Source organism: Dasypus novemcinctus, chromosome 3 (genome assembly GCF_030445035.2).
Source record: "Dasypus novemcinctus isolate mDasNov1 chromosome 3, mDasNov1.1.hap2, whole genome shotgun sequence".
Classification (NCBI taxonomy): domain Eukaryota; kingdom Metazoa; phylum Chordata; class Mammalia; order Cingulata; family Dasypodidae; genus Dasypus; species Dasypus novemcinctus.
The window spans coordinates 27,609,721-27,621,817 of record NC_080675.1 but is presented as its reverse complement, the minus strand read 5'-3'; the positions used below and the strand labels follow the sequence as shown (position 1 = coordinate 27,621,817).

At 39.2% G+C, this 12,097-nt stretch overlaps 1 protein-coding gene across 8 annotated transcripts in view; it reads right to left on the bottom strand.

Annotated features, from left to right (window-relative positions):
• CEP128 (centrosomal protein 128) overlaps positions 1-11,872 on the bottom strand; it is a 478,155-nt gene extending 466,283 nt beyond the window's left edge. For 3 of the 8 annotated variants that reach the window (XM_058292847.2, XM_058292855.2, XM_058292851.2), the window contains exons 1-2: positions 11,645-11,836; positions 9,661-9,811 (exon numbers count right to left, since the gene is read on the bottom strand). The gene's annotated coding sequence lies outside the window, so the exon portion shown is untranslated. Of the gene's footprint in view, positions 1-9,660; positions 9,812-9,902; positions 11,568-11,644 lie in introns of those variants that run through there. The other 5 variants (XM_058292841.2, XM_058292852.2, XM_058292854.2 and 2 more) reach the window with 4 other exon arrangements.
• Positions 11,873-12,097: the final 225 nt, after the last annotated feature.

Sequence of the window (12,097 nt, the reverse complement as noted above, 5' to 3'; positions counted from 1 at the left end):
ACGTTCCATCCAGTGGGCCATGGGAGGACCTACAATGTCTGGTAACTGTCCCTGCAGCATCATCCAGGACAACTCCGAGTCCCAAAAACGCCTCCACATCTCATCTCTTCCTCCCATGCCCCACACCCAGCAGCCACCATGGCCATTTTCTCCACACCAATGCCATATTTTCTTCGATTACTAATCACAATAGTTCATGAATAGAATATCAGTAAAGTCCACTCTCATCATATTCTATTCCTCCATCCTGTGGACCTTGGAATGGTTGTGTCCTTTCCACATCTATACCAAGAGGGGGCTTAGATTCCACATGGATGCTGGATGCAATTCTCCTGCTTTCAGTTGTAGGCACTCTTGGCTCCATGGTGTGGTGGTTGACCTTCTTCAACTCCATGTTAGCTGAGTGGGGTAAGTCGAATAAACCAGAGTATAGGAGCTGAAGTCTGTTGAGGTTCAGGGCCTGGCTATCACATGGTCAGTCCAGAGATTCAGGTACCCTGGGTATACATTAAACCCGAGCACCAACCACAGTTCTGGTAAATGTAACAGGAGAGGCTTGTGAACAAAGATCACATTTGAGTCCAGCTCCATCACACAGAAACACAAACTCCAAAGAAGGGCCAACTGACATGGCACTGAACTCCATCTGCCATGACCATAGAACCTGTGGGTCTCTGTAGCCCTCAGAAGAACCAATACCTGGGGTTGTATCTACTTTATCTGTCTCTGGGACTCTGCTGAGGTGTGCATAAGGGAGCTTGATTTCCAGAAGCTTGGAATTTCCAGAATCAGTTTCTGTTTCCTTTGTGCCCGACAGTTCAGTCCTCAGCATATATCTCTCATGCAGCATTTTGCTATAAGCTGCAAGCAGAAGCCAAGCTGTATTCTTCAGGTTTACTTTGGAAATTTCTTCAGCTAAATGCCCAGGCTCACCATTTTCAAATTCTGCCTTCCATAAAACATCAGGAGTTAATCTTGCTAAGTTCTCTGTAACTTTAAACCATGGACCGCCTTTCCTCCAGTTTCCAACATCAGTTTCATCATTTACTTCTAAGACAACATAAAAAGTCTCTATAGCATCCATATTGCTGTCAACAGTCTCTTCAAACTACTGTAGGTCTTTTCTTCCAAGCATCTCACAATTCCTCCAAAAAATACCCCTTACCCGCTTATAAAGCCATTCCAGCATTTCAGTAATTGCAAAAGCACTTCCCCACTACTCAGTATCAAATTCTATATTAGTCAGCCAAAGGAGTGCTGATGCAAAATACCAGAAATTGGTTGGTTTTTATAAAGGATATTTATTTGGGGTAGGAGCTTACAGATACCAGGCCATAAAACATAAAGTTACTTCCCTCACCAAAGTCTATTTTCATGTGTTGAGCAAGATGGCTGCCGATGTCTGCGAGGGTTCAGGATTCCTGGGTTCCTCTGGGCTCAGCTCCTGTTTTCTCCACAAGGTCAGCTGTAGACTGTGAGGTTCTCTAGGCTTTGCCTCTCTCCACAAAGTCAGTTACAGACTATCAGGCGAACAGTTCTGTCTTGTTCCTCAGGGCTCCAGCTTAAGACTTCAGCATCAAACTCCAACATTAAGAACCCCTGACTAATAAAAATTAAAAAAAAAAAAACCCTCAACTCTGTCCTTTGCCATGCCTTTTATCTGTGAGTCCCCACCCACAAAGTAACAGGGACTCAATGCCCTAATGACATGGCCCAATCAAAGCCTTAATCATAACTCAATCACACCCAGGTACAGACCAAATTACAAACATAATCCAATATCTATTTTTGGAATTCATAACCATATCAAACTGCTACAGGGATGCTGATGCAAAACACCAGAAAATGATTAGTTTTTATAAAGGGTATTTACTTGGGGTAGGAGCTTATAGATATCAGGCCATAAAGCGTTAAGTGTCTTCCCTCACCAGAGTCTATTTTCACATGTTGGAGCAAGATGGTTGCCGATGTCTGCGAGGATTCAGGCTTCCTGGGTTCCCCCCTTCCAGGATCTTACTTCTCTAGGGTCGAGGGTTCCTGGCTTCCCAAGGCTTGCTTCTTTCTGGGCTCGGGGTTCCTCTCTTTCCAGGGTACCGGCTTCAGCATCAAACACCACCATGAAAACTCCAACATTAAGAACACTCTACTCTGTTCTCTGCCATGCCTTTTATCTGTGAGTCCCCACCCACCAAAGGGTGAGAACTCAAGGCCCTACCGGCACAAGAAGTTTACATCATTACTTAATCAGGTAAACCTATGAATCCAATATAATCTAATATGCCCAGAAGATCAGTTTACAAACATAATCCAATATTTCTCTTTGGAATTCATTAATAATATCAAACTGCTGTAGATGGTATATGGGAAAAAATATACCAATGTAACTATGGACTATAGTTAATAGTACAATTTTAATATTCTTTCATCAATTGTAACTGATGCAGAGTGTCAACAACAGGGAGGTATATGGGAACATTGTATTTTTTACATGATTTTTATGTAATTCTGCAACTTCTCTAATAAAAATTTTTTTTAAAAAAAGAGGAAATATTTCACAGACCTGTGTAGTAGGTAGGTGTTTTAAATGAAGTAGTTCATGTAAATTGCTTTATACAGTGCCTACAATACAGAATCTCTCAATAAGTGCTGACTACTACTGTTGGAGAAAAAAAAAAACAGTATGATTATAAAAAAGTGCTGCGATCAATTGAAAGCAATGTTCCACACCAATGCAAGGTGTTGGTGGTATGGTGGTATATGGGAATCCTGTATATTATGCATGATTATTCTGTAAACCCACAACTTCTCTAATGATTTTTTTTTAAAGATAGTCCTTTGATAAAAGTTCAATGAGCAAACTATGAAATAAAAGGTCAATACAAAAGGTGTTTTAAAATGTAGAAAGTAGAAACACACTATATTTAACAACTGGAGCACATAGCTGGAAATTAGAACATCACAGATAGAAAACCAGGAACCAACATTTATTAGGCATCTAGGTTTGACAGGTAGTTTATGTATAATAGTTTTATCTCAGACTTATCCACACAAGTCAGGATTTGTAACCTTTCTGAGGGTAGAGTTTGCATCTTGTTGAACTTGGTATTCCCAGTCCCCAGAACAGCATCTGGCTCATTCAATGTTTATTTCTTTAAGGAATGAAGTATTCCCCTTTTTTCAATAATTGCCAGGGACTCAGAGTTTTCTATGGACTAATCTTTGTAGTAAGTACTTTAGGTACATTATCTCATTTAATCCTCAACAGTATTATCATCATCCCAGTTTTTAAAAAAAGAAAACTAAGACTTACAGAAGTAAAGTAACTTATTAAGTGTCAGTGCCAGGATTCAAATCCAGGCAAGCAATGAAACACTGTGTTGTTACATGCCTATGTCAACAGAGAGAGAGAAAAAAAAAAAGGGCAGTAGGAGAATGCAGCAATGAGTAAAAGTACTCTTCCCTGAAAGCAAAAAAAAGGTAAGAATGGAAGTGTTTATTATCATGATCAAGGTTCTGAGCCTCCACAAAACAGAAATACAAATAAGCTAGCTTGAGAGAGAATGTAACTTTAAAAAAAGGAATACAGTAATAATACAGTGGTGGTTACCATGTTAGAAATCACGATAAGTATATTAGAAACCACTAATGCATACATGGCCTTTGCTTTGTGCCACACCCTGTTCTAAACACTTTACACATATTACTTCACTTTGTAGGGTTAACCCATTTAATATGTGAGGAAAATGAGCTTCAGAAAGTTTACTTGCCCAAACTCACACAGCTAGGAAGAAAACCAGGAAGAGTTCAAACCAGGCAGTCTGACTCCAGGCTCAACACTTAAGCCCATCAGAAAATGGCTAAACTCTTCACAACAGACCAAATTCATTCATTCTCCCTCTCTCCATCCCATGCTTTTTCTCACAAACACACACACACACACACACACACACACACACACACCTGTCCTTCTATTCCCTAAGAGCAAACCTGGCAGGTTCAGCTCCCAGGCCGTGTTTTTGCTTCCCACACACCAGAAGTCCATTCTGGTCCAGCACCTCAGAGCAAAAACACAGAGTCACGTGGAGCAGTACCCACTGAACAAGAGAGTATGGAGGCACATTTTCTGGGAAATGCCATGTGCTGCCATGTGCATGCAAATTGACTGCATATTCAGACATTGAGAAAAAAGTATTAGCTACTCAGATGATTATATGCATGTAAGCTAACAAAAATCAGTGCAACTTCAAAAGAAATTTCTTAAATAATCCCTCCCCCATTCTCATGAGCAGGATGACAATACGTTAGATTATACACATCCATGCAAACGTCTTAAATAAATGAGGCTGATTACAAAATTAAATAAAAAGTAAAATATGTTAAAATTTAAAAACAACATACAAAAACTCAAGGGAAAAAAAGAGAAATGGATGCGAACAAATCCCAGAGATGAATTTATTACCTGTAGTTGACCACTGGAATGACACATCTACATTTGCTAGCAGCTTTAAAAAAAGTGCACACACCCCACAATATTCTCAAAATAGCAAAGAAGAATTGAGTTTCAGATAACCTCTGCCAAGTGTCCAAACTGTCACAAATTGGACATTAGATCAGCATAGACAAAAATGGAGCTAGTATCCCCAGCTTCTGATACCAGTTTGTTTAAATCAAAGGATGTAAACTGGAAGACCATAGACCAAACCCAGACCACCAATATGCTGGGTTTAAAATAATACTGTGTTATTTCACATGATAAAATGAAAACAGGGAGACTTCACATAAAAATTCTGATTTTCACTCTCTCTTTAAAAAATCCAAAGACCTGTAACCACTGGGACAAATTCTCCCACAGCAACATGGATGCGAATAGTGCTTACCCTATATTCAAGAATGTACCTTCCTGTTTGCCACAGTCCCACCAGGCCTGCTCCCTCACTGTACTACCTGACAGGCTCCAGCTAGCAGTTAAGTACGCAACTCTATTTTGGGTAAAGGACCAAAACAAAGGATATTTACCAACTGTGACAGTTTAAAAGCTTTTTGTGGATCCCAGAAAAGATCATGTTCTTGGAGCTAATTCATTCCTGTGGGTGTGGGAACATTAGATAGGACTGGATTCATTTGGGGGATCTTTGATCAGATTGCTTCAGTGAGTAACCAAGGTTGGTCTCTGCGCTCTTGCTGAAGTCCTCTATAAATGGGGGAAACATGCAGAGACACACAGGAAAAAGCAGTAGACACAGAGAAACCCCAAGAGCTGAGAAAGCAGTCCCAGAAGCAGGAGGTGGGAATCAGTGGAGCACAGAAGCATGGAAGGAGGCCCCCAAGAGGTTGAGGGAGAAGCCTGGAAGAGAGAGGAGAGATGAGCCATATGCCTGATCACCCACAGTGGAGCTCAGACAGAGAGCTTTGCTTGATGTCTTGATTTAGGCAGAGCCACCATTACGCCCTGCCATGTGCCTGATCAGCCATAGCTGAGCTAGAGAGAAAGCATCTTTAGATGACATGGCCATGTTCCTAATCACCCACAGCAGACCTTCAGTGAGAAAGCACCTTTGATGATGACTTCATTTAGACATTTTCACAACCTCAGAACTGTAAGCTTTTAACCTGATGAATTCCCATTAAGAAAAGCCAACCCAATTCTAGCATGTTGTTCCCAGTAGCTTTTAGCAAACTAAAACATCAGCCCAGCTTAAATACAGGCGTTCAGTTACAAAGAATTAATTAACCAGGGTTAAATATCAGAAATAAGTCATCCTTTGCAGACCAGAAGAGAACTTGGGTAAGAGAGAATAAGAATGAAGCTTCCGTATTAGTTGTTAATATAGACTAGAATCACAAAGAAATACGCTGATAAAGGGGGCTTGATTTTAAGCAAAGAGATCTGAATGTTTTCCAGTTAATTGTTCATCAGAAATTAAGTTCATAACAATAGCGTAAAACATTACATAATTTGGCCCCAATTCTTTACCCCTCCCCTCCCTTAGCTGTGTGATTTGTTTTTTCCAATAGGATTTTAGCTGACATGGCATAAGCAGAGATTTGAAATGGGATAACATTTCTATCACCATAAGGATATGCCTAGCCTACTAACAGATGAGGGACCCAGGATCACCCCAGTGGTTTCCAGCTTATATCAATCAAATGAGTGCGTCTAGTCATGACAGTTTAGCTGACCCATCACACAAGCAATAAGCTTTGATTGTTGTATGCCTCCAAGGTTTGTGGTTATTTGTTAGACAGCAAAAGCTAACTGACACAAAGACTTTATTAATACATCAATTGCTTTGACTCAAAAGGTGGTTAATTTCCCAGTTTCCTCCCTAGCCTACTCTTGTGAAAACTACTTGGTTTCAGAATGCAAAGAAATGTTAGAGTCTTCTAATGGGAGGAAAAAAAGGACAGATAAAAGAGTTCACAAAATAAGCATAAGAATTTGATGTAATAAGTGTTAGGCTAGTAATTTCTGAGAGAAAAAAACTTTCCAAGCAATCACACATACCAGACAAGGCTATTTATTTGTTTCCCATAACAATTTCAGTTTTCCATAAGAAAAAAGCTATTTCTTAAATACACTAAAAAGCATACTTGCTTTCTTACTCCTGATATTTAAAAGAAATAAAATCTGCTTGACTTTCCTAGTGAACAAAATGACACTAAAAATTTTAAGGAAAATACTTCTTATTGCAATGTATACCTTATATTTGCATATTGCTTTATAGTTTATAAAGCCTTTTCGTTAGTATTTTCTCATTTGAGCTTCATTTAAATCCTTTAAAGTAGATATAATTACACCCTTCCACTTATGCCAATAAAGGGAATAAAATACTTGCCCATGATCACTTGGCTAAAAAGTTGAAATTAACAGAACTAGAACCCAAATCTTCTGTTTCTAATATTAAAAATTCCAGATACATTGCCCAAACACTGAATGTTTCCTCTGACTTTTCCTATTATTTTTATCACTCCCTTTTCATGACCTATCTCCCCTAAGAAAGGTATTTAAGGCCAGAAGTACTCCTCATTAATGTCATTAGTTGTCTGGAATGCCTTCTTCCATTGCCATCTATTTAAATTCTATTCTTCCTTCAAGGTATAGCTCAAATAATATATTCTTGTTGAAGACTTCCATCTCTGGCCAGAAAGGATCTATCCTCCCTCTGCATTCTTATAGCTCTATAAATGTAGCAAGGCACTTATTAAACATATCCATGAAATGTAGTTGTGCCACTGATTTTCCTTCACATTCCTCAAATATGTCATGTTCATCTCACCTTCAGGCCCATGTTGAACTCACTGCCTGGAATACTATTCCCTTGGCTTGCTCCTATTTTTTCAAGTCTCAGTACAGAGAAAACACCCCTAAAAAGTCTTCCTTCACAACCCCACACCAACTCTGGGTGAAATGCCCCTCCACTGTATTCACACAAGGGATACCACCTCATCACAGCACATAGATTGGTAAATGGCTCTTACTTGTCTGTCTTCCCACTAGTCTCTAAATCTCATTGGAGACTCTGTTTCTGAGGTTCACAGTTGTATCTCAACAACTAGCATAGTGCCTGGAATGTAGTTGGAACATTTTTTTTAATTTTCATTATTATCCTGTCTGATTAATTCAGAGACAAATTTCAAAGTACAGGGTTTTGCAAATAGCAAGTACTAATTAAATAACTGTGGGATAAAGTAATTCTTGTGGCAAATGGCCTAAATTAATTATCTTAAGTTTTCAAACAGTATGGATTGAGCTGCAAAATAGTATAAACATGAATACTTATGAAAATGTCTACTATAGAGTAAACAAAGTTAAGCATCTCAAATTCATTCAAATACATGTATTAAAACATAAATGAATCAAATTTAGGCGTTTACTTGTGTTATTTTGAGCCATTTTAATTTGATAGTAATTTGTAGTTACCTACATTCCTCAATTATTATTTATCTGCACTATAAAGCTCTAAACTTCGAATTACCTAGGCTCTCTACCATCTGGGTCCATTTCCAGTATTGTTTCAACATACTGAGTGTTAAATGCCTAGGCAAACCCATTTTCTTGCCATCGTAAAGACTTCACTCTCCCAAACTTTTTCCTTATTTCTACAATCTACAAAATTGCCTATTTCTCATCCTTTAAAATAATCATAGTTCACTTCTATGATCTCTTTTTTTCATTCAGAAGGACATAGAAAGCTTAGCTTTCATTCACTCACTCATTCATTCATTCATGCGTATCATTCATTGATTCATTACTACCTGTTTCATGGCAAACCCTGTGCACAGAGTAGATTCTAAATGTTTGTCTGCTAAAGGGATTCATATAATCACAAATATTTCCATCCCCAAACACTTCAAGCACCAGTATTATAAAGATCTATATTTAGGGTTATACAAATTTCAGACAGGTATGCATACCTGATAATGGCTTGATAAGCCTTTTGGGCTCATTCATAACACTAACAAGACGCCAAAAACAAGTCTGAAAGACTAAAGGAGAAACTCAGAAAAATATTTGTATTGTATGGGAACCAATGGATTAATTAGCTATTTAAAAATAAGAAGAAAACAAGAGCAATCCAGTAGAAAAAGATACAAAGATGCAAAGCAGGCAATTCATAGAATATATACGACCCTAACATATCTATAAACATGCTTTACTTCACTAATTTAAAAATTGCAAGTTAAAGGCACACCTTACTGGTAGGAATATTAACTAGAATCACTTTTCTAGAGAACAGCCTGGCAAAGCAAATAAAAATGAGTAATACACATGAGCTTTGACCCAGAAATTCTGCTTCTATGAATACTATCCTAGAAAAACAAAAGAACAAGTCTGCAAAGATGTGTATGTGAGTGTTCAATGCAAAATTATTCATAGTAGTAAAAAAATAACAAATCCACTACTAACGGATACATTAAATGACTCCAGAATTTTAAATTTGTTGCACAATTTGGGTTTTTCATACTGCACCCTAGATAACCAATGACGATTCATGTTGAATATGTTCACTTTATGAAAATTACAAATTATACCCCTTACCTCAGTAATAATTTAAAGATCATTGTATTTTGAAAAATGTACCTAAGAAATATAATAAGAACCCTTTGAATACTTAAAGAGATGAATGACAATAAATTTTCCCATAGATGATACACAATCTAAAAATGCTGACTGTAAGTCAAATCCTATTTAGAGTGCAATCATAACCAGTAATGAGGCCTCTTTGTAGTAGAAATGACTGGGATTTGGAGTCAGAAGACTTGGGACTGAAGACCAATCTCTTGGCTCCAGAATTCTGAGTAAATAAACCTCAGATTCAACTCATCTGAGAAGTGAAGATAATGACAATAAAAGCATTATATACAATACATGCAAATGATAGCTAATACAGTGCCTGGGACAATAAAAGATTCTCAAATACTTGTCTAATAGAAAAAGTTACATCGTTATTGCTTTTGTTACAGGTACACATGACTCTCAATTTATCTATTTTGTTCCTCTGATTTTCTGCAACATTGCATGTATGACCACCCTATTTTAGTTTTATACTTCATTAGAAAAGGGCCTCTTGCCCTCAAAAGTATTACTGATACACTCTTTTTCACTGTAAATATGCAAAAATATGTTACCTCAAAACCTCAGGGAGAAAGCATACTTACAAAGGACACCCCCAAAATTCCGTGTTGCTCTTCTCTGAGCTCAGTGCTCTCCTTATGCACGTATGTCTGCCTGCTATCATTTCTTCATGAGATTCGGGGCAAAGGGCCTAATCAGTAGATGTGGTGATCTTCAGTGGCCCCTATACTTTCCCTACAGATAAATGAAACAAAGGGAGTAAAACACACCTTAAACCTTATATTAAAAAAATAATAATAAAATATAAAAATTAGCTCATATTCACCATGTAGAGTTTATCCCTGGGTTCATCCAAAAGCCCAACTGACCTCACAGGAATTCTGCACATCCAAGGGCCTCATATAGTATACCCTTCCTTGGATTTCTGCTCATGCCTGGCACCCCTTGGGCTTCCTAGGTCTACTCAATGAATTGTAGCCCAAGTCTAACCAAAATTACTGTCCCTGAGCATGACTATCAGTTGGCAAACTAAATAAGGCAGGCAAAGAAATTAACACGTTACTTATGAATTTGAATTTTTGATGGCCCAACTATATTTTAAGCCAGTATTCAACAACATGCAAGCATCCCTAAAGGAAATTTTATAGGTTATGCAGTTCTTCCCACACTTAGTAGTGCAATTAAACAAACAAAATGTGTTTGATTCCAGGAAAGACCGATGGGCAGAAATGTTTTCAATTCTTCGTGACTCCTTTCAAAGCAGTCTGAAAGAATCCACAGTCATCCAAAGAACTGGTAAATGCCACCATAAAAATGAATTTCTGACAAATATCTGTAAACCAATTTAAGAGAAGAGGTATTCTGGAAAAGTTAAACAAAATAAACAAAATAAATTGTCTCAATTTCAAACTGACTAAGATTATTCAAAGTCAGACAGGTAAAATGTACTATCGGGGCCATACTGGGGGACACAGGTATGGTACAGACTTTACTCTAATAAAGGAGCATCCTTTACCCCATGAGAGCAGCCATAGACACAAATTTCTCTCTGCCAGGGTGAGATTGCTAACGTTATTTAATCTTCTATCTGTGCTGTTCAATAGTCACCAGCCAATGTGGCTACTGAGCACTGAAATCTGGCTAATTCAAACTGAGATGTGCTGAAAGGGTAAAAAGCACACAGATTTCAAGACTTAACACCATAATTTTTTTTTAAAAGTACAATGTCTCATTAGTAAGTTTATATTGGTTACATGTTGAAATGAAAATATTTTGGCTATACTAGACTAAATAAATTATGAAAATTAATTTCATGGTTTCTTTATAGTGCATGTGGTTCGCATTATATTTCTATTATACAACATTATTCTGCATGACTAATAAAAATAAATATCAGGTATTGAGCACTTTCAATGTGCCAGGCAGGCACTGTGCTAGACACAGCGCTGCGATGTCCCGTTTCACAGATGAAAAGTGACTTGCTCCACCAAACCAATAAAGGATACAGCTGGGATTCAAGGTCATGTGTTCCTGCGAAATAGCCCAAACAAGGGATTGCTAACAGCTAAAGTTGGGGCAACTCCGAGGTTGGCATAGGAAAGAGAGGTCATAGATACTGCGTTCCCGGAGTTAGCAAACTTCTGGGACTACAGCAGGATACAAAACATCAAGTTTTATCCCAGACCAGCCAAGCAACTGCCAGAATGTTTCACTGGAGGGCATACAGGGCGATTCCAATCTCCCTGACAGGTCATGCTTCACAAATGCTAGCGACAGGGCAAGCTGCTCCCTAGGAGAGACAAGTAATCTAAATACCCTGGATAACTCGCCCAGCACTGGACTGGGGACACCCTTGGCGACAGAAAGGTGCCTGCAGATATCAGGCACGCTGTCTCCCCCGCCCCAAGTCGACACACACCGCAACCACTCACGGCCTCATCCCTGATCCCCGCACAGCTTTGGTGCCCCCACTCCTAACAAGAGAGGAAGTAGAAGTAGGACCCGGAACGTCAGCGATAAGATAGGGAAGTGGTAGAGAAAGGGCAAGGGGGCGGTGGAGGAAGATACCTGAAAAAGAAGAGGCCCCAGGTCCTTAATGCCGGATCATCGCCGAGGGCCCACCCCGCTCCCGCGGCTACTAGAGACCCAGAAGGTGCAACGGACCAGACGCTACGACGCAACTGACTTTGCTCGCCTCAGACTTGCCGCTATGGCAACTTGAACTAGCCGCCCAGCCGCAGCGCCGGTAGAGGACCCCTCGGCTGCCGCGAAGGTCTCTGGGAATTGTAGTCCATCTCGTCCCCAGAAGCTATGAGTTTCCAAGGGGTAAAGGACATAAAAGAAACTTCAAGTCCTATAAGGCCATGCGACAGGAGACTTTCCCGGAAGAAGCCGAATTAGCTGGCACCTGAGTCCCTGGACCGCGCCCTCTTGCCCTGTTCCTTTCTTATTAAAGGGCCAGTGGCTTCTGTGTGAGACAGCCTCATCGAAATAAGATGTGCATTAGAGAGGTGCCTTGGC